Source organism: Calliopsis andreniformis, chromosome 3 (genome assembly GCF_051401765.1).
Source record: "Calliopsis andreniformis isolate RMS-2024a chromosome 3, iyCalAndr_principal, whole genome shotgun sequence".
Lineage (NCBI taxonomy): Eukaryota > Metazoa > Arthropoda > Insecta > Hymenoptera > Andrenidae > Calliopsis > Calliopsis andreniformis.
The window spans coordinates 13,946,681-13,965,531 of NC_135064.1; positions in this window are offsets into that span (position 1 = coordinate 13,946,681).

An 18,851-nucleotide genomic window follows, 5' to 3' on the forward strand; every position below is an offset into this window, starting at 1 on the left:
CGATATTTATTGCTTAGACTAACCATTAATTACTGCTAAAAATACGATTACATCGTTTGAATACTTATGAGCGGTACTGTATATGTACGTGTAGCAGGACTTTGGTTAATTAGTTTAACAGATGATATATCCACTACAGTACTTCAACATCCACTGGAATTTTAATCTGTCTTTGCCGAGTGATAGTATGCAGATTGCTAAAGCTATTTGTAAAATACTAGGTGTAGTTATTAAACAGTTTTGAAGATATGAAGAGTTAAAAATTCATACCTTCTTTAAGTACCAGTTCCAGAAGTACCAGAAGTACTAGAAGTGCTGAAGCACCCTTCTGATAGCTAATTTTAATTTTTGGGGTAGCTAGACTACTATGGTAAATGTTTCAATATTCAGACGCTTAAAATGTTGAATGTCCTAAGTAAGTGACCAATTGACATACTCTGACACTTGAATTGTGACCTACCAGCTACACTACTTTATATTATACTATTTTATGACAGTATTTTCTATTTTTTTTTTTAGTAGTATTGGTTTTTTTATTACAATTTAAACTTGAAAATGAATAGAATTGACGTTAGAGTCAGGGTACCAGAGATATGGTCGCTATTAGGATACATTCGTTATTAAATCATAGTTCAAGAGTCAGTCTGAATTTTCGGGCTTTTAATCTCGCTTTATTAAAAGTCCTATGAATTTTTAAGAAACACAAAACACTGTTTAACAAATCATGAGTTGGATTATCAAGTTACATTCAATTCGGCTTGAGGTTCACTCATACCCAAAGACAGGTTTTCAACAATACCGCGAGAATTCATTCACATGGGCAGTTTCTCGTTTTCAGCTCACACTTCAGCATCTACCGCGACGCATTGTCTTCGTTTCCGTTCCGTGGTTCACCAGACCAGGAAACATCTAATTATACCTTACCTTTTCTGTTTTTCCTGTCTCGTTACGCCCTTCTCTCGCCGCTGCTGAATTTTCATTCTCTTTCGCCCTCTCCACTCTCACGCGATACGCATTCATGACTCTCCTTTCTTCCCCGTTACGCGTTATTGCTTCAATCATTCCACGCTAGTGATTATCCCCATAGCAGCACTCTCTCCCTTGGATTTTATTAAACTGCCGTCGCAATTGCATTTGCATACTTCTTGCCGTCATCCCTTTCTTCGTTTTCGCATAATTCCCAGGGTCTCCATCCTCCTTGCGCGCTACTCTTTCCCCCTGGCGTTATTTACTCCTTGTTACTTTCCTCTTTCGAGTTTCGCCAGCAACTTTCCGCGGTCCGAAACTTTCTTACCGAATTTTTTAAATTCGGTTTACTTCCTTTCTGTATTTCAGTTACGTCGACCCTATCGTGTTGGCGACTTACTCTCTACGGTCTCATTAAAATTTCTTGTAAAAGTCTGGGACGCCATAGTTAATCCTTTTTTTGGCTTTTCATTTATACAAACTTCCACTTTTGCGAGAACAGCTAAAGAAATGGAAGATAAATAGGAAATTGTATTCTATAAAAATTATAACTGTATATAGATCATTTTATATAAAATGGTATAATTAATGCACGCTTGAATCTATTATGATCATATAAATATCCGTATCTAGGTAAATTAATAACGAGATTACTTTTGACAAGATTTTATAATAAAACATGTTTCACAGTAGTGTAGAGAAAATTCATTATTTTTCGATTTATATCACTAAATAATATCGATAACTATTTGCAGAAATGTTTCTGTACAATTATTTTACCTTATTTATACAATATCGTATTTGCGTTCGAACATCATTAAAAATGTATCAAGCGATTAAACATTGAGGAAGTCTTGCTGAACTGAAAAATTATTCTACAGTTAAAACGTTGCAAATTTATTTGTATTTCATTATTTATTAATTTGCATGAGACAGTGCATGTAATTATTGTTAACGAAAAATATTGGAAAATTATTATTACTATTAATATATTATCGGGAATATTAATTTTATGCACATTACTCTTCGTTCAATTAATCTTATAATTTCAATCACCTGCGGAACTGGTTTCATTATTTCTCCCTCCCTTTGCCATGATGATACATATACCTCTGTAGGGCGACGAATTTCTCACTCGCTCTGAAATCTGCAGAGGGTACAGATCGTCCTAGCGATCGTTTAGGAGGACTCTGGGGACACTGGATCCTGAATCCTGGATCCTCGATGAGCCTACCACCCTGGACGACCTTAGTCAGTGGACAGCTTGACCGCTGATCATTCTAAGCCAGTGATGAGTTTTGTCTTAATTTTAAATTCAACTCTTCTGTCATCCCTATTTTGTATGCACCTTACTCCACCTCATCCCTTAATATTAATGTATTCTTCTTGATCAGTGATGAGATTTGCAGTTTGCATTACGCCTTATATTTCTTTAAACTCACGTGATGTAGGAAAACATGAAATGAAGACATCAAGAGAAGATTTCGTTTGATTTTTTTTCTGTTTTAATGTAAATACTCTCGGATGACTCAGGATGCCGTTCTGTCGGTCCTCTTTCGTTCCTGTTTCCTCCTGTTTCTTAAAGAAATCTCTTCAGAGGCTGTGGAATGATCTGTTGAACTTCAATCATTCTTTCGTCATCTTGTAGCAAGCAACTTTTTTTTCTTTATTAGATATAGGCACACACAGCAAATTCAAAAGTCACATCGTTGAAGTTTATTAACAAAATATCTCATTTTTAATCTTAATTACTCATTTTTAGGTTTAAGTAAAATATCAAATGAAGAAATCAGAAGCAGATTTCAGTCTTTTTTCCTTGATTGTTCTATCGATGTTTTTTCGATCCTCTGTTATTCTTTCTGAATACTTGGTTTTATTAAACCAATTAGGAAATTTTAGTAATTTACTACGCTGAATGTGAAACGATCTGTCGATTCTCTCTTCTTCCTTTATCGTTCTCTAGAAAGCTCCCCTCTGTTGGCCACGGTCCATGGCCCATTCTAACCAAACAGCCCCGTTTCTCCTTAGCCACCTGACCCCTCGTAACTCGTACTCCCTGACCATCGCAGATTTCTGTTCAGCCTTTTCCCACCTCACTAATTTTAATTTTAATCTTCCACAAGTTTACTCTAGAGCTTAGAGTTTAATCGACCAATGACACCAAGTCCACCGCAAGACTTCGTTGCTTCTACTTTCAAACTCTCTAGCTTTAAGAATAGTTTCAAGACCCTAGCTCTAAGTCTTCGTTATAAGGTGTCTTTAAAACTGCCAAATAGTCATTCCTTATCTTTCTTTGCACAATCACATACTCCTCGTCATGGGCGTGGAGGTCACCTCTGCTTCTCTTGGTAGAAGCAAATGGCCAAGCGTGGAATCGGCGGTCGATGGAGCAGGTTCTCCTTTTAGGGATCTGTAATCTAGGGCTTAGGGTTTAGTCGAACGACGACACCAAATCCACCGCGAGACTTCATTGCCTCTACTTTTAAACTCTCTAGCTTGAAGAATAGTTTCAAGACCCTAGCTCTAAGTCTTCCTTATAAGGTGTCTTTAAAACTGCCGAATTGTCATTTCTTAGCTTTCTTTGCTCAGTCACTTGCTCCTCATCTTGGGCGTGGAGGTCACATCTGCTTCTCTTGGTAGAAGCAAATGGCTAAGCGTGGAATCAGCGGTCGATGGAGCAGGTTCTTCTCTTGGGAATCTGTAGGAGAGACGACGCGGACGCCAGAGGGTGTGTGGAAAGACACTCCAAGGCGGAAACCTCCCAGCTCAGTCTGGCGCACTCTCTTCGGTCAGTCGACCGGTAGCAGGTCTATCCAAAGGTAGCTGTAGGCTACTATAACTCCTGTGAGGATACAGGGAGAAATGTGTCACAGAGTTGGCCTGAGTAAGACACCGTGCATCTTCCCAGCCCGCCGATCTTCAAGGTGGCAGTCACAGGGTAGGGCTCGTACTATCGACTGTCAATCTTGGTTACAGTCCACGTTATAATCCAAATTGTTCTAGTTTAGCATAATTTTTCGTAACCTGCACTTTCCTCGTTAACTTTCATTTCGAAAAAGAAGAGCCTTTCTTTAGCAACTGATATTCCATTTTAATATAATCAATTTAGAGAGGCAGCGTTAAGGCTCCCACAGACCAATTTTCAGCAGCTGCAGCAAATCCGCGGCGAATTGAGAAAACAGACACAAATTAATAGTGGTGAGAAAAGGATGCCACGAAAGATTCGCTATGGATTCGCTCCCGTTGCGGGAAATTCGCTTTGGCCTGTGGGAATCCTCATTTAACACATACACGAATTATTCTTTCTACATTTTTACCTAAGAAACAATATTATGTAACTCGATCTTCTAAACTTTTCTTGACAATTATTTGGCAGTTCCCTGCTTTAAAGTCCAAGTGAAGGACATGGATGGAACCTAGCTTCCACTTATCTCTTTGACTTACTAGTCTGAAGTCTAGACTTGAAGATTTTTGTAAAACGAGGTCAACTAAACTCTGGTTCCATTTACAGTGTATATTCCCTAAATGGTCGAATTCGTCTCACAAATATAATTGGGTATACTTCCAATGAGAGGCCAACAAAGCCAACATCAGAGTACAGATCTATATCTCTGTCTCTCTTCGTCACCTTCCTGACGCGTGCGCATTGCGCTTCAGAGAACATAAAAGAGATGGAGCTATATACTTCCCATATATTTTCATTCTTCTATCTTGGCTTCAGTACGCAATTTCGATTCCCTATATAGTCTTAAACATATATGTTCTCACCTCTAAGGGCGTTCCAACTTCTCTACGTCAGCAAAAATTAAATGAGGTTCAAGTTTCGTGTCCCTGGCAGCTATATGCTCGCGGTCGGTCCTGAGCTGCGAGCATTTAGCGAATAAATTCTGTACCTCCTTGTGGGTGGTCTCCAATCGCAGCAACCTCCTCATGGCGAGACCCAGAGAATCGATAATAACCAAGTAAATTGGATGTGAACTATGAATATACATTATAAGTTTATAATTATAAAGCCGGTTTCAGAATAAACTTCTAACATTATACGGAAATATTTCTAATTAACATCAATTTCTTATTCTTTCTATCTTCATATTCTACCAATACAGGGTGTAACAAGTATACGTTGAAATATTCTAAGGGGTGTCGTATAACATATACTTGTTATACCCTGTGTATTACATTTAAAAGAGTATTAGGTTACTAGAACATTAACCGACCGTGTTTTGCATTAAACCGAATTCACGTTAAGCCGCAGAATACGAACGAACAGATAACGCGTGGAATAAAAGCAAAATACAGACAGCACTGCGCGGAATGCCGCTTCCATTATCGGTGCCTCTCTATTCCCTTGGCAGTTCTATAAAAAATAAGTATTGCATTCTTCATCGTGCAAGCGACAGGTTGTCTATAAATCTCTGCAGTTCCGTCGAAGACGGAGAATCCTTTTCGCCAGCAGGATCAGAAAATATCGGGGATAAAAGGCGAAGAAAGACCGTCGTTGTTACGTCATTCTTCAACAGTGCTTGCCTTAATTTTAATATTATGTCTACTTCCGACGTCCTTTTCCACTACCTGCCACAACTGCGTCCAAGCTGAATAGGCGTAGAGATCAGTAATTGTAGCTCGATAACTTGAGAAGATGCTCTTTTAACCTTCCAATAGACGCCTAGTCGAAGATTATACTCGTACGTCCTGAAGAGGCTTCTCGATCATGAAAACGAACGTCGACTTGCTGTCGGATCGTTCGTGAAGATAACACGTGCAGCGTCGCGTTCGATCGTTTGCCTATCAGCCTGTTGCGTTATAAGGGCGTATACAAGGCGGAGTGCATGCTATGGAACGCCTGAAAGGTAAGCTGAAATTATAGTGTAAGAGTGGGAGGGCTTGCATGAAAAAGGGTGAGTAGAGGGGCGAGAAGGAGAGAAAATAGAAAAGAAATTAGGGGGATAAAAAAGGAGGAAGAGATGGGAAGTGATGAATGGAGAAAGGTAGAAAATAAGAAGCGCTGAAAAAAGAAAATGTAGAAGTGGAAGAAAAGATGGGAAAGGAAGAGGAGTGGCAAAAAAGGGTAGGAATGATGGAAGAGAATATAGGTACAGGAACTCACACATTCGTTCGCGTGCACTCAGAATTGTAATTGCATAATTCTTGAAATTATTCTGGTAGTACTTATCTGCTTCCGTTTTTACGTTTACATTTAACTTTTGGTACAAAAGGTCAAGTGTCTTTAGAATTTGTGATAAATTTAGTAATCCTTCGTGAACAAAATTATGTATCACTATATGCGTACTTAATTCTTCTTTTATTAATATAATATTTATTTTCTTATGATTCTACAAAATGTATCCAATTTTTTGTAACGTCCTATATAAATTATTAGAGACCAGACAGCTAGATAGAGAAGGCATGATAAAATACAAAAGTTGTAAGAAGGTGGAAAGTCCAGAAAATATTAAATTACAAGTATATCTCTTATCTGATTAGGGCACACCATCTCTAACATCTTTGTAAAAACTAATTAAGGATAAATTTAATTTGAAAAACTCAGTAAAGCGACGAAAAGCAGATGGAAGTATAATTCCATTACGATATGCTTTAATTAGTGAAAATAATTTACCGTATTACGTTTCGAGATACTCCGCATTGAATTGTTCTTTCTTACTTTTGCTTCGCTTAATTCATTATACGCTAGAATAGTAACGATATATCAACGCACGATTTGAATTTTTATTAACAGACCATATCTGTATTCATAATTTTAGGATAATTATTTAAAAAGAGATAAGTCAACATCATTAACGATTTCGAATTAATGCCATCTCACCTCTAAATAGCATCTTGATATTCGCTTGATGTTTGACTGAATAAACATTCCCCTTTCGTCAACAACTTATTAAACTTAGTAGACTCATAATTTGAGAACTCCGTGAAATTAATAAACTTCCTGATTAAATCTCACACCGATTTCCTGGAACATACGCCTCCTCTTTGATTCCTCTCTCAAGCCTAATCGAGTATACAAGTGATTAATTAATCCTCCTCATATTTTGTACATATCATTCCACTTGCTTTTTCCCTTCTATTCAAGGTTTAATCGTGCTCCTAAATTTTTTACTACGTAAGATTGAAAAACTCTTTAAATACTCTGGGGATTGCTTATTGGAACTAAAAACCATGAATGCAATTTCAAATTTCGAATATTTAACTAAAGAAAACTGACTAGTACTAGGATACTTATACATGTTTTTATACCTCTGCCAATTTTTGTCTTCACTTTAAAACCATTTAAAAAAACAAAGATTTTTTTTCAATTTTCTCAGTTTATATATAACAAACATTTTTATAAATCATTTTAATACATAGATGCAGAATTAAGTACAGGCACAAAAATACATATAAGTACCCTAGTTACCAATTTTATGAAAATATTGTTAGCTAATATAAGCCTGGTAGTTACTAGTTGCTTCGTTATGGCATGCAGCGCGAGGTAGGAATGTTATTCTAATTTTAGGATAAAATTTGACCAGCTCCACCCTTCACTGGGAACACCGCAAAACCAACGACCTCGTTTCCCTGCAACATAACTCGGAAGAGTTGAATCGCGTTTCATCTGGAGCCTCTGATTATTCTGCTCTCACTACTTGCGGCTGGCTTGTCGTTTCTTGTTCTGCTTGCACCTCAGCTGAATGCCGTAACTTCGGGGTAAGTTTATCGCGGCCGGGGATACGATTGAAAATCAATGAGATCCGTCAGCGAAACTGACGCGGACGCTTGCTCGAGGAGGCGAACGTGGAAACGGATAATACTGGAAAGTGTTTGCCATAATAAATGCGGCGTATAGAGAAGCGAGGAATACCGGTTTCCAGTTGCATTGATTTTGCAGACGAATTCTACCACCTGTCTTCGCTGAAAATGGAGAGGAACAAAAATGCAAAAGATATTTATTTTTATATTGGCAAAAAATTAATTAAAAATTTTTTACATTTTTCCGAAAAAGTGATAGACACTTTCTATACGGCAATATTTCCACGCCTCAGTTCGTCGCTGTATTGCTATATTAGTGACTACTGACAAGATAGTTTTGCAATAGTAAAAATAATATACCGATATCCCTGTTCCAATACGATGTATGGAAGTTTTTAATCAAGTTTTTATTTTAAGTCTTTTTGAATTTATTTTTGTTGCTCGATTTCGAGTACCAAGTGTGAGAAATAATGATACAGTCGTATATAATTATATTTATAGTAATATATAAAGAGGTAGAGTTGTTTTCATTTTTCAGGGTAAACTCTGAAATTACTGAACCTATTTGAAAACGTCTTTCACTGTTTAAAAAGTTATTTTTTCCCGAGTGACATAGGCTATACCTTATATTGTTTTAGTGTTCGATATCTTTATATAGCTTCAGTCAATCCACGACTTCCACGCAAGCGAAGCTGCGGACAAAGGCTAGTAAATTATAAAACTAGACTGAACTAATGAATTTTTCTACTCTTCTATAAAATTCTATTTTCGCCAGACACGTGGCATTAAAATGAGAGTATCAATATTATTTTTAGTCTCCTTAACCTCTTCACCTATTTCAAGTGTCTGTCATCTATTTCAGGTGTCTGACTCGTACAGTTTTTACAATACCTTCACTGTCGATTACGCGGTAACGCGTGATAAGAATTTTTCACAGGTAACCGATCACGCACCTTCGCGTGAGAGGTCTATGTTCGCTTAGCGAATACTCCGTCGTTTCAGATCGGCAGCGAAGGTGATAGCACCAGGAAAGAGAATTGTAAATGAAGGGGTTAATATCCCAACAATATTAAAGCAGACAAATTTTGCTTATTACACCCCCACAGCTCGCGTCTCCCCCAAACCGACAGTAGTCCACCCAAGAGCATAAATTCCTCAGAAGCATATCTCCCGCTGCAAACTCGTCGGCAAGACGTAAACCTCCGTCACCTAAAATTGCGCGCTCGAGAACGCAGAAGCAGCAGCATTCGCAATTTTCCTACAATCCCGTTGAATTTCCCAGCGAAGAAACAGACGCGGCCGTTCCCCCGCCGAAACGCTAAGACCCACTTTCTCCCCATTGTCACATCATTCCCTATCATTCCAGGTTTATCTTTCCGGCTGAAAAATTGCCAGCCACTGTCAGAAGTACTGGAAAGTCGCGGGAGGGTGGGGATGATCCGGGGGAGTAAGAAGCAAGGGTTCCGATAACCCGCGGCATGACTCTCTATCTCCGACGCTTACTCCTGCCGTGCCGGCTGCTATCTTCTCCTCTCGCTCCTCCCTGTGACAAAGTGCGGCGGGGAGATCGAGGGGCGAGCAGGAGGGAGAGAGGGAGGGAGGGAGGATGTGCACGGAGGTCCATACCATTCCTCCAGAGATATCTGGAGGCAGACAGCGTCGATATAACCTGGCTTTCCTTCGCAACTCTGATCGACAAAGTTCCTCCTGACAGCGCCGCGGGCACACAGACACGAAAGTTAGCGCAACGGCGGCGGAGGGGAGGGAGGTGTCGAGGGGAGAGGTAGGTCGACCTGCCTCCCTTGTCCCCCGAGCCCTCCGTGAATGTCCGTCCGTCCCTGTCGCGCGTGGCCAGCCCTCTCCCTTCCGTCTATCTACGATTCTCTCCAATGCGAAGAACACTGGCCCCGTGCACCTACGTCCGGATAGCAAGTTCCCCGAAGATGGGCCAACTTTGATAAGATACCCGTTTACCCTCCTCCCCTCCCGATTGATTATCTACCCCTGGCCCTGGTGTCCGTGGATTCCGATGAGGAATCCCGCGTACCATTTTACGTCCGCGAACAACGATCCCTCCCGCCCAGCTACCGAGGGAAACCCGAAACTTGAGCTGATCGACAAACTGCAACTTCTGTGAGTGCCAATTGCTGATACCCGATCCCCGAATTCTTGACGTAGCCGCGGTTAATGCGGCGCTCGACGCTTGTTGCTGGCATAGCTGCGGTTCCACTGTTATGGGACGCGTTGTTCTTCGATGGATCGTTAGGCTTCGGAGGGGAGCGACGGTGAGGTGGCTTATGAGTGTAAGGGGTGTGAGGTGTGGAAGAGAGGCGGTTGTTGCTGGAGGGAAGTTTAAAAGGGGATTCTGGATGTTGCAGGAAGGTGAGAATTGAGAATACGAAATTGTGATCGAGACTGCATTTGTTTATGTATGAGTTCGCGTAGCATAGGGACGTCTTAAGAATGTCTTGATGGCATCCAGTAAAGTCTTAGAAATGTCTTAAATATATCCAGTGGAGTCCTAAAAGTGTCCAAAGGAAGAGTGTATTTTCGTCTTTAATAGATGAAGTGCGAGTATTTAGGTACACGTGATCGTTATATTCGATTGTAAATAACACAACATTCAACAGTAAATATTATCTCTGCCATACTTGAGCCGTAATTTCTGTTATGAATACTGTTTTATTTTATTTTTACGTTTTTATTAACTCTTCTATATTTTGTTTGTTATATCGCATATTTTATTGTTTAAATGTTTAATGTTTTTAAATACTTTTCCAGCTCCGAAAGATCGAAGGGATAGGTCATTTTTCCGTATTTATCAAACTGTGTAACGTGTACCGTATTCGGTACACATAGTCTGAAAATAGTACTCAATTGAAATCGCAATACTACAAATCCACTGAGTAACATTTTTAAAAACGGTGGAAGTTACAGACTTCTCTATAAAAGTTTTCTATTTTACACACTTAATATCGTAGCAAAATATCAACTTTTCAAAGGAAGTTCAGGAATAATTAAAAAAAAGAATTAAAAATGACAATTGTGTTATATTCTTCAGATATCGTTAGTTGCGAATGGTTCATGCAATGTTTAACGCGTTAAACAATTTTTATGGATAAATAACATTCCAAATATGGAACTTTAACAATCTAGAAATTTAATGACATCAAAATTAAAAAATTGAAAACACTGAAAACTTGTATCTTTTTATGATTAAGTAGTCATTTTGGAATATTATGCACAGTCATGTGATACCAGTATCCCTTTTTCTTCTCTTCTGGTCTTCGTTTTAATTTGACGTTTAGAAGTATCATTTAATTATCGCCGCGGAGGCAGAAAAAAACGCTCCTCTGCAACAGGCCTAAATTTTCGTGAACTCCATACATTAGGAAAGAAGCGAACCATGCAAAGTAGACCAACAGGTTGAAGAAGTTCAACGAATTCCTTGTCTTTCTTTCGAGTCGGTGAGTGGAGTTTTAAGAAGCGGAGGAGACTATGCTCGCCGAATACGGAAGGCAGACAAGCAGTAATCGTAAAGTAGGGATCAATGTTTCAGCGTGCATCCAGGGTTCTGTATCCAAGATGCATGTAAATGGAGGCGGCTTCTCGTAATTCAGGGCAACAAGGGCTCTCCAGCCACGCCTTGTACTGTGTTAATCATTTACGAAGTTTTGTTAATCTTGCTAAACTCGGCATGTTAGTATGCATGTCCTTTTAACGTTTTCCATAGTGTGCAGGCCAGAGAGGAATCTGGAAAATAGGGAACTGGGTCGATTGAGATTTGTTTAGAAAAGCCATGGTAGTTGAAGCCAAGTTTGTTTAATCTATGTTTTTACGTGTGTTGGTTGATATGACTGTGAAAAAGAAAAAAGAGATATGTATCTCTAACGAGGCGCTTCGGTGGTTCTACTCTGGAAAGGCTAAGTTGTTGAACACATAAACTTTTATGTTTGCAACCATTAGATATACGTACGTAATTACAGCAGTGTCTGGTTATATTTATTATATATTTTGCAGAATATAAGGAATTCGGAAAATAGGATTTTAGGAATATAAATTGTAGAAAATTTTAGTAGGTATCTAAATATTACACAATTCTAATATTTTAATATTTCAATATGGGAGTACTTTAAAATTTTAGTATTGGAATAGATATTCACTTGCATACTTGAATATAGGAATATTTACTTGTATACTTGAATATTGAAATACGTGAAAATTTGAATATCAAAACCTTTAAAAATTAGATGCTTAACAATTTTAATATAGTCACCCATAATTTAAAAGCAAAATACATAATAATTTAAATATTAGAATATATGAAAATTTGAATACTAAAATACCTTCTTAAAAATTTGAATATTTATAATCATTTTTTGACAGTCTAGCCACAGTTTCTTTAAATTAATAGTTTGTCTGTTGTACGTCTGTAACCACAATCACTTCAGTTCTGATAGCAAGTGAAAGTAGGGACGGATTATGACCGAACACAATATTAGGACTTAACTCAAGAGAAAGGGAAATTTCATTCACTGCTTCAATTAAACGATAGTTACGTGCTACAATACAGCTATCGTATGTGAAGAGTGGCATTTACTGCCTTTTAATGCATGAAATAAGGAAACATTTCGTCACAAAAAGCTCCACTTAATTGAATGAACCAAGTCTCCAACCACCCTTCACAAAAAACTGCACCACATCAACCCCTTCGCATACAATGACGAGTCTCACTCCTGTAGACCAAATTAGGCTTGTAATATTGTTACTAACAGCGTTTTCCCCACGATTTTTCCCTCAGTTCGCCAAACAAATTTTCACTGCAAAACATTTTGAATATTTTATTTCTACAAAACAATGAACCACGTTCAAAAACGCGACGAGCTCGAGCTTAGAGATCCACCAACACACAGTGATCCATAAACTTGCAGTATCCGATGGCGACGTGCATGCACACTTAATTGTTAGTCCTTCAACGTAGAAGAATATTAAAACCGAGGAAGCCGACTATGCAAGCGAGCGCGAAGTAAGTTGCGCCCTGAAACGCAATTAACGCGTCCCGGAAATTCCGTATACATGGCAACAACGATGGTCCGTGTAACGTTGTCGTGGCGGATTAATATGTGTTGATAGAGTTAATATGAAGTTCGAGGAAATTATGGAACGAATGGAGTCGGTTGGCCTGACTTAAACAGCCCTCTTCCGCCTTTCGCCTCGCAGGGCCGTGATTAAAAGGGTGAGCGTGTTCGAAAAATCGGACTCGTTAGCCGAGAACACGGAGGTGTTGGTGAGGGGAAAAAAGTCAAGGGAAAAGAGAAAAACACATTTCTGACTTATCGAGTAAATTTAACGAAGCACAGGCAGCGAGGCCGAGAGGGCTTCTTGCTCGAAGCCTGCACGGCGTTGCAGCTCTCACGTTAGAAGCTCCTCATTATCGAAGTTTTCGGTAATATAAAAGCGGCGTTTACGTAGCAACTTGACATCGTTCCGCCGCATGCAAATTACATCGAGCCCGAGCTGGGTTTTGAAGCATGCCTACGACCCGCGTATATTGTTGCGTTTCAGCCACTTTGCGCGTTACCTTCAACCCCTTTCGAAACGAGTGGCCCGTTATCGATGCTTTAAGCACCGAAATGTTCCATTTTTAGTAGCATATACCCTGCTCATTTTATGCATGGTTATCCTAATTAAGCGACGATCTGTAGAAACGAGCCTGTTCGTCGTGTTTCCTTAACAGGTTTAGACGACTTTAATGCTTTGCACGCACTGTGTGCGGAATTTATACAGCTCTGTCTCTTTAATATAGTCGCTGATGATTATGAGCGTTCTTTGTACAGCCTGCTTTGGTTATCTAAGCGACTATGGTCGTGAATACCTATTCGAAGAGTTAAGTAGACTTAATAATACTCTATGTATAGGATGTACGACAACAGGTGTCAGAAATTTGAAGGGGTGATTCTACATACTAAACTAGGAGACGGAATTGTATCTAAGGCTTTGTTTTAAAGTTATTAATTCTTGTTCTAAATTTTGAAAGTTTTGAAAATTATTTTACTAGGATAATAGGAATGTATTTACACTACGTTGTAAATGAAGAAAATTTAATAGTATGAACAACTTATTTCGAATTTAATGTTAAAATGATCACATTTGTTATATTTTTCTTCTCGCCTGAAAAATAACAAACAAGACTCGTTCAGTTCTCACTTCTCAGTATAGAGTTATTACAAAAATCCTTGAAGTATACGTCAAAAATATCTGACTTTCAGTTTACTCTACTGTCAGTATGCATTAGTCAGACTAGCCAAATCAGACGTAGCAATATCAGTAGAATAAATCAAGTTGCACATATTTTCAGTACAGCATACCTTTAACAATTAATAACATGAAAATGATGTTTCAAAAGCAATTGCCTCATTTCTTATTTTTCCCTGAAAATTTCTAATATCTATCGTTGTACAATAACAATTTGCATTAAGTGTTTTCAGAACTAGCGATATAAAGGAAAATGATTAAATACATGTAACAGCGTAAATAGAACGTATAAAGTGGAATTTTTTGATGTTCAATTTTGTTCGAGCATGAGCATAATGAAGGTGAGAGGTTGAAAAGTGCACGAAATGAGATCAAATATTCGTGGTCTGACCGTTCACTGACTCTGTCTACTGCGAACTCGGCCCGTGCACATTTTCTAACTTTCATACTTGCCTCTAGACATCTACTTTAAATTAGAAACGGTTCCTCTCACACGTATAACTCACTCTACTTACCGTGAATTAGAAGTTCCTCTTGCACACACAGTCTGATCGACGATTGACTGTATCTCCTGTGGGCGAGGAACGCTTCCCCGACTCTTATGGTCTGATCGATATCTGGATGTATGTACTGTGGAGTCGATCTGTTTTCCTCATGCTCGTGGTTCGATGTATGGCTGAATCTATCCACTGTGAATTAGAACCGTATCTCCTGTGCACATGGTCTAACCGAATCCTGTAACTGCCTCTACATACCCACTGTGAATTAGTGGTGTTCCTATTACGCGTATGATCTTAACTATGATTCATTTTACTTACTGTGAATTAAAACTTCGCCTCACATATCTAGTGTAATTAACAATGAGAAGGATTGACTGACGTTCATTGTTTGGCGAGACTCTATGTACAGTGGCTCCGAGTTAGTTCACCAAAATTTCCCTGGGATAGTTGACCGTCGCTATCGCCACCAGTTCTTGGAAGCGACTTCGCCAAGTGTCTTCAGCGTGACGAATTTAAAGTAAATAAGCGTGACCTCCTTGGACGAGACCCTTTAGTCATTATGTCCTATATTGATATCTCACTTGTACTCATTCTTTATTACTCTACCTATTTATCCACTTTGAGACGAACAACTCGGAGAAAGAAAATACTCAGAAATTCCTAGAAGTAGACCTCTCGAGATTCTTGGCCAAATCTGGTACAGTGGCACCACTGTACTAAAGAACAGATCTGGTTTACTCATGCTCGTGGTCGATTTATGGTTAAGTCTATCTACTGTGAATTAGAACCGTATCTCCTGTGCACATGGTCTAACCAACTCCTATAACTGCCTTTACATACCCACTGTGAATTAGTGGTGTTCCTTTTGCGCGTATTATCTTAACTATGATTCATTTTACTTACTGTGAATTAAAAGTTCAAATTACATATATAGTGTGATCAACAATGAGAAGAATTGACTGATGCTGATTGTCTTATAAGAGTCTGATTCTGTCTACTGAGGAGCAGATCTGATTTATTCGTGCTCGTGGTCGATCTATGGCTGATCTATGGGTATCTAGAACTGTTTCTCTTGTACACATGGTTTGGTCGACTCTCAGGACTAATTGTACCTACTATGAGTTAGATCTTCCTCTTACACATGCATTGCCTGACTTATCACTGACTGTATCTACTGTAAGTTAGAAACGTTTCTCTCGTATATGTAGAATGGTTCACGATCTTATTGACGAAATATTATTAAATTCACATTTGCAAATTCTAAGTATATAAAATTCTATTTTTTGTGTCAAAATTGAGCAAACTGCATGAAAGGTATGTATGGAAATAAGAAAGAGGCAAATATAAAGATTAGTAATACCATAATAATTTCTAGAATTCTGTACTTAAAATTCTTAATACATACATATGAATGAATATGTTAGTCAATGTACTTGGTCTGACTAATGACTGCCTCTATCTCCTGTGAACGAAGAACGCTTTCCTCACGCCCAAAGTCTGACTAATGATTGACTTGTGTCGAACTTCTTATACTCTGAACTAAAATTTGAAGTTCATTTTCTGAAGAACGAAGCGTGATCTTATGTAAATTTATTGCGCATTTTCAGACTAATATTGTTCGTCTCAGGATACCCTGTATATCGGTTCTATCCCAGAGACTTAGGTCGAATTGCAATCGTTGAACAAGTGTGTCAGGTTAACCTCAACTGGCGGACTCTTTTTCTTGTAGAGAGTAAAAGCTCCTTCTCATTGATCCCTGCAGCACCCTCCAGTCCGCTATCTCCTCGACGCCGAACTGGAAATGCCTCAGGTGGAATATAGCTACTAGTTTTTTCATAGTCCTTAGTAGTGGAACCTCATTTCTAAATTGCAAGTGGTACATACAGGAATGAATCGTAAACCATACAAATGAGTTCAGAGGGGTTGAAAGTGGATCTTCGGGGAAGGATTGGAAATGGCTTGAGAGCAGTCAGAATATATTAGGGAAGAATATAAATCATCCAGGCGTCTTACATTGTCTACTGTCCTAAGATTAATCAAAGAAAGCACCTGCTGATAACTCGTGACCTAAGTAGGATGTCTAAGATGTCACTGTACGTTATCACAATCTGATTTATAATATGTAACCATTTAACCAACCTAAAATGTCGTTATCTTCAAAACAAAAACCAAAACGCAAAACCAGATGCAGATTATCCAAAACAGTCACCTAGACTTATACAAATTAAAAAAAAATACAAAACTTAGTCTTAAGTCTTCTTAAATTGTACTAATCTTAGATCTTACGGATCATTTTTCTAATAAATAGTGATATTACACGCTTCTCAACGCTTCCTTCAAATTTCCAAACCACGAAAGCTTCTTAAGAGCAAATCGGAGCCCCTTGATCTTTATTCATTATTTTTTCTCAGTATCTCGAGGAAAATCACGACCAAATGAAATCCTTTAATCGGACAGTCAAATTACTCAGAGTCCAGCTCGACGTGGCTTGTCCCTATTGCCTTAATATTCGCCTGCGTCCCTTTGCCGTCCGAATGCTTTCGGGCGTAATACTAGCGGGCAAGGGATTATTCCGTGATTTTCTTTTCGTCACGACGTTGTTCCACGGAACACTATGAACGACGCGCCTGGTAAAATTAAAAGCATCGAGAGAACGTGGTAAAAGGAAGGTAATCTCCAGCTCGTCCTAATTAGGTCACACGGTGACATCGTCGTCGAGAAGTGGAATACCGTGGCTCCACTCTATCGCTTTGATGTAATTCGAGCCAGCAGCTCCACGGGACGCGTGTAAATTCCACGATTAAGGGGAATCAATAAAACTCTGGTGGCATGCGTAGGATCGTTAGAAGGGTATACAGTCGAAGTATGAGAAAGTTTCAGAAGCTTATCGGGCCCTCACTTCTCTGGGAAAAGAGCCCGGAGAGGTTGAACTTTGCAAATAGGAAGCTTCATTTAACCCCGTCCCACCTCTATCCGAGTTTCTTTGAATTTTACTTGCCCCGTGACAATGACTTAAGTTTCATTCTCTTCAGATAGTTCCGTGCTGGGCCGCCTATTCCCCTGACCTCCCGCCATGTAATTTGCACTTATCGACTTTCGCGTGATTCGCTTTTTCGAGAGATCCCAAACAGGAGGAAGGGCTCAGGAATTCTATTAACTGAAATATTTTTATCCTTCTTTGTGACACCATTCTACTTATGCGATGATACAGAAGTGCATGGTTATAGTTACGATTTCCACCCTCGGTTATGCGTAGTTACGTGGATAGCATTCCCATTGCATTGTTTCGTTTCCACAGCGCAAGAGCTTTTTAACTTTCAATTTTATGAATTTCTAAATGTTCTAATATTCAAATACTCTAGGGTTGTAATATTAACAGTTTTAGATATTACAATATCAAAATATTTAAATAATTTAATGTTGAAATCACCTAATAGTAAATACTCAAATTCTCTAATATCTAATTAGTAAAATTTCTGAAAAGGAATTTCATATTTAAATTTCCACATATTCAAATATAGTAGTTTCCAAGCATCGCAATATTGAAACTGTAATACCCGATACTAAAATTTTCAAATACTTAAATATTTTAATTCTCTAATATCCAATGTTAAAAATTTCAACTACAACTGTTCAAGATTTAGTCTTAAATACCTAAATATTCAGATAGGTGTTTCAATATTGAAATTTCCAAATGTTTCACTATTGAAGTTTCCAAGAACGTTAATATTTAAGTACTGAAATATTAAATTATTTCCATAGTCAGATTTCCACATTTGTACTTCTAAACAATCCAAAGCCACTTCCCAAAACGTTATCACCTATCTCGTCGCAAATAGTTCCACATATGAACCCAAGAAACGTAACTACAACCGAATACGAGTATACACTATCTTCTTTATATCGTGTTCCCAGAAGTTTATAATTAAGATGCCACCAGCCGAAATAAATCATCTATTTAAGAATTCTGTCCACGTAATTACTGTCTCCGCTAAGTGACGTAAAGCTCTAATATCGAAGGAATAGGCGTGTTGGAAAAACGCAATAACGCGAGGTGGTAATTCCCAGCGGGGCTGTCGACGCCCCTCGCTGAGAGATTCAGAAATTGTGGTGGTGTTTAGTTCATGCTTACCAGCTGCCTCATACTGTCAGACTTCACCTATGTATGCGTCATTCATACACAATTGTGAAGTTGTGAAGCATTATGTACACGACAACCAGTCTTAATCGCAATTAAAGAAGAGTTCTAATCTAAACGCTGGAGACTCGAAAGTTTGAAATTGATCGTAAAGCTTCAAACCACTTGTATTCATGTTATGTTCACACAAGGCTTTAGTCATGTAAAATAACATTCACATTGGTCAAGTTGCCTCAAGTTACTTGCAT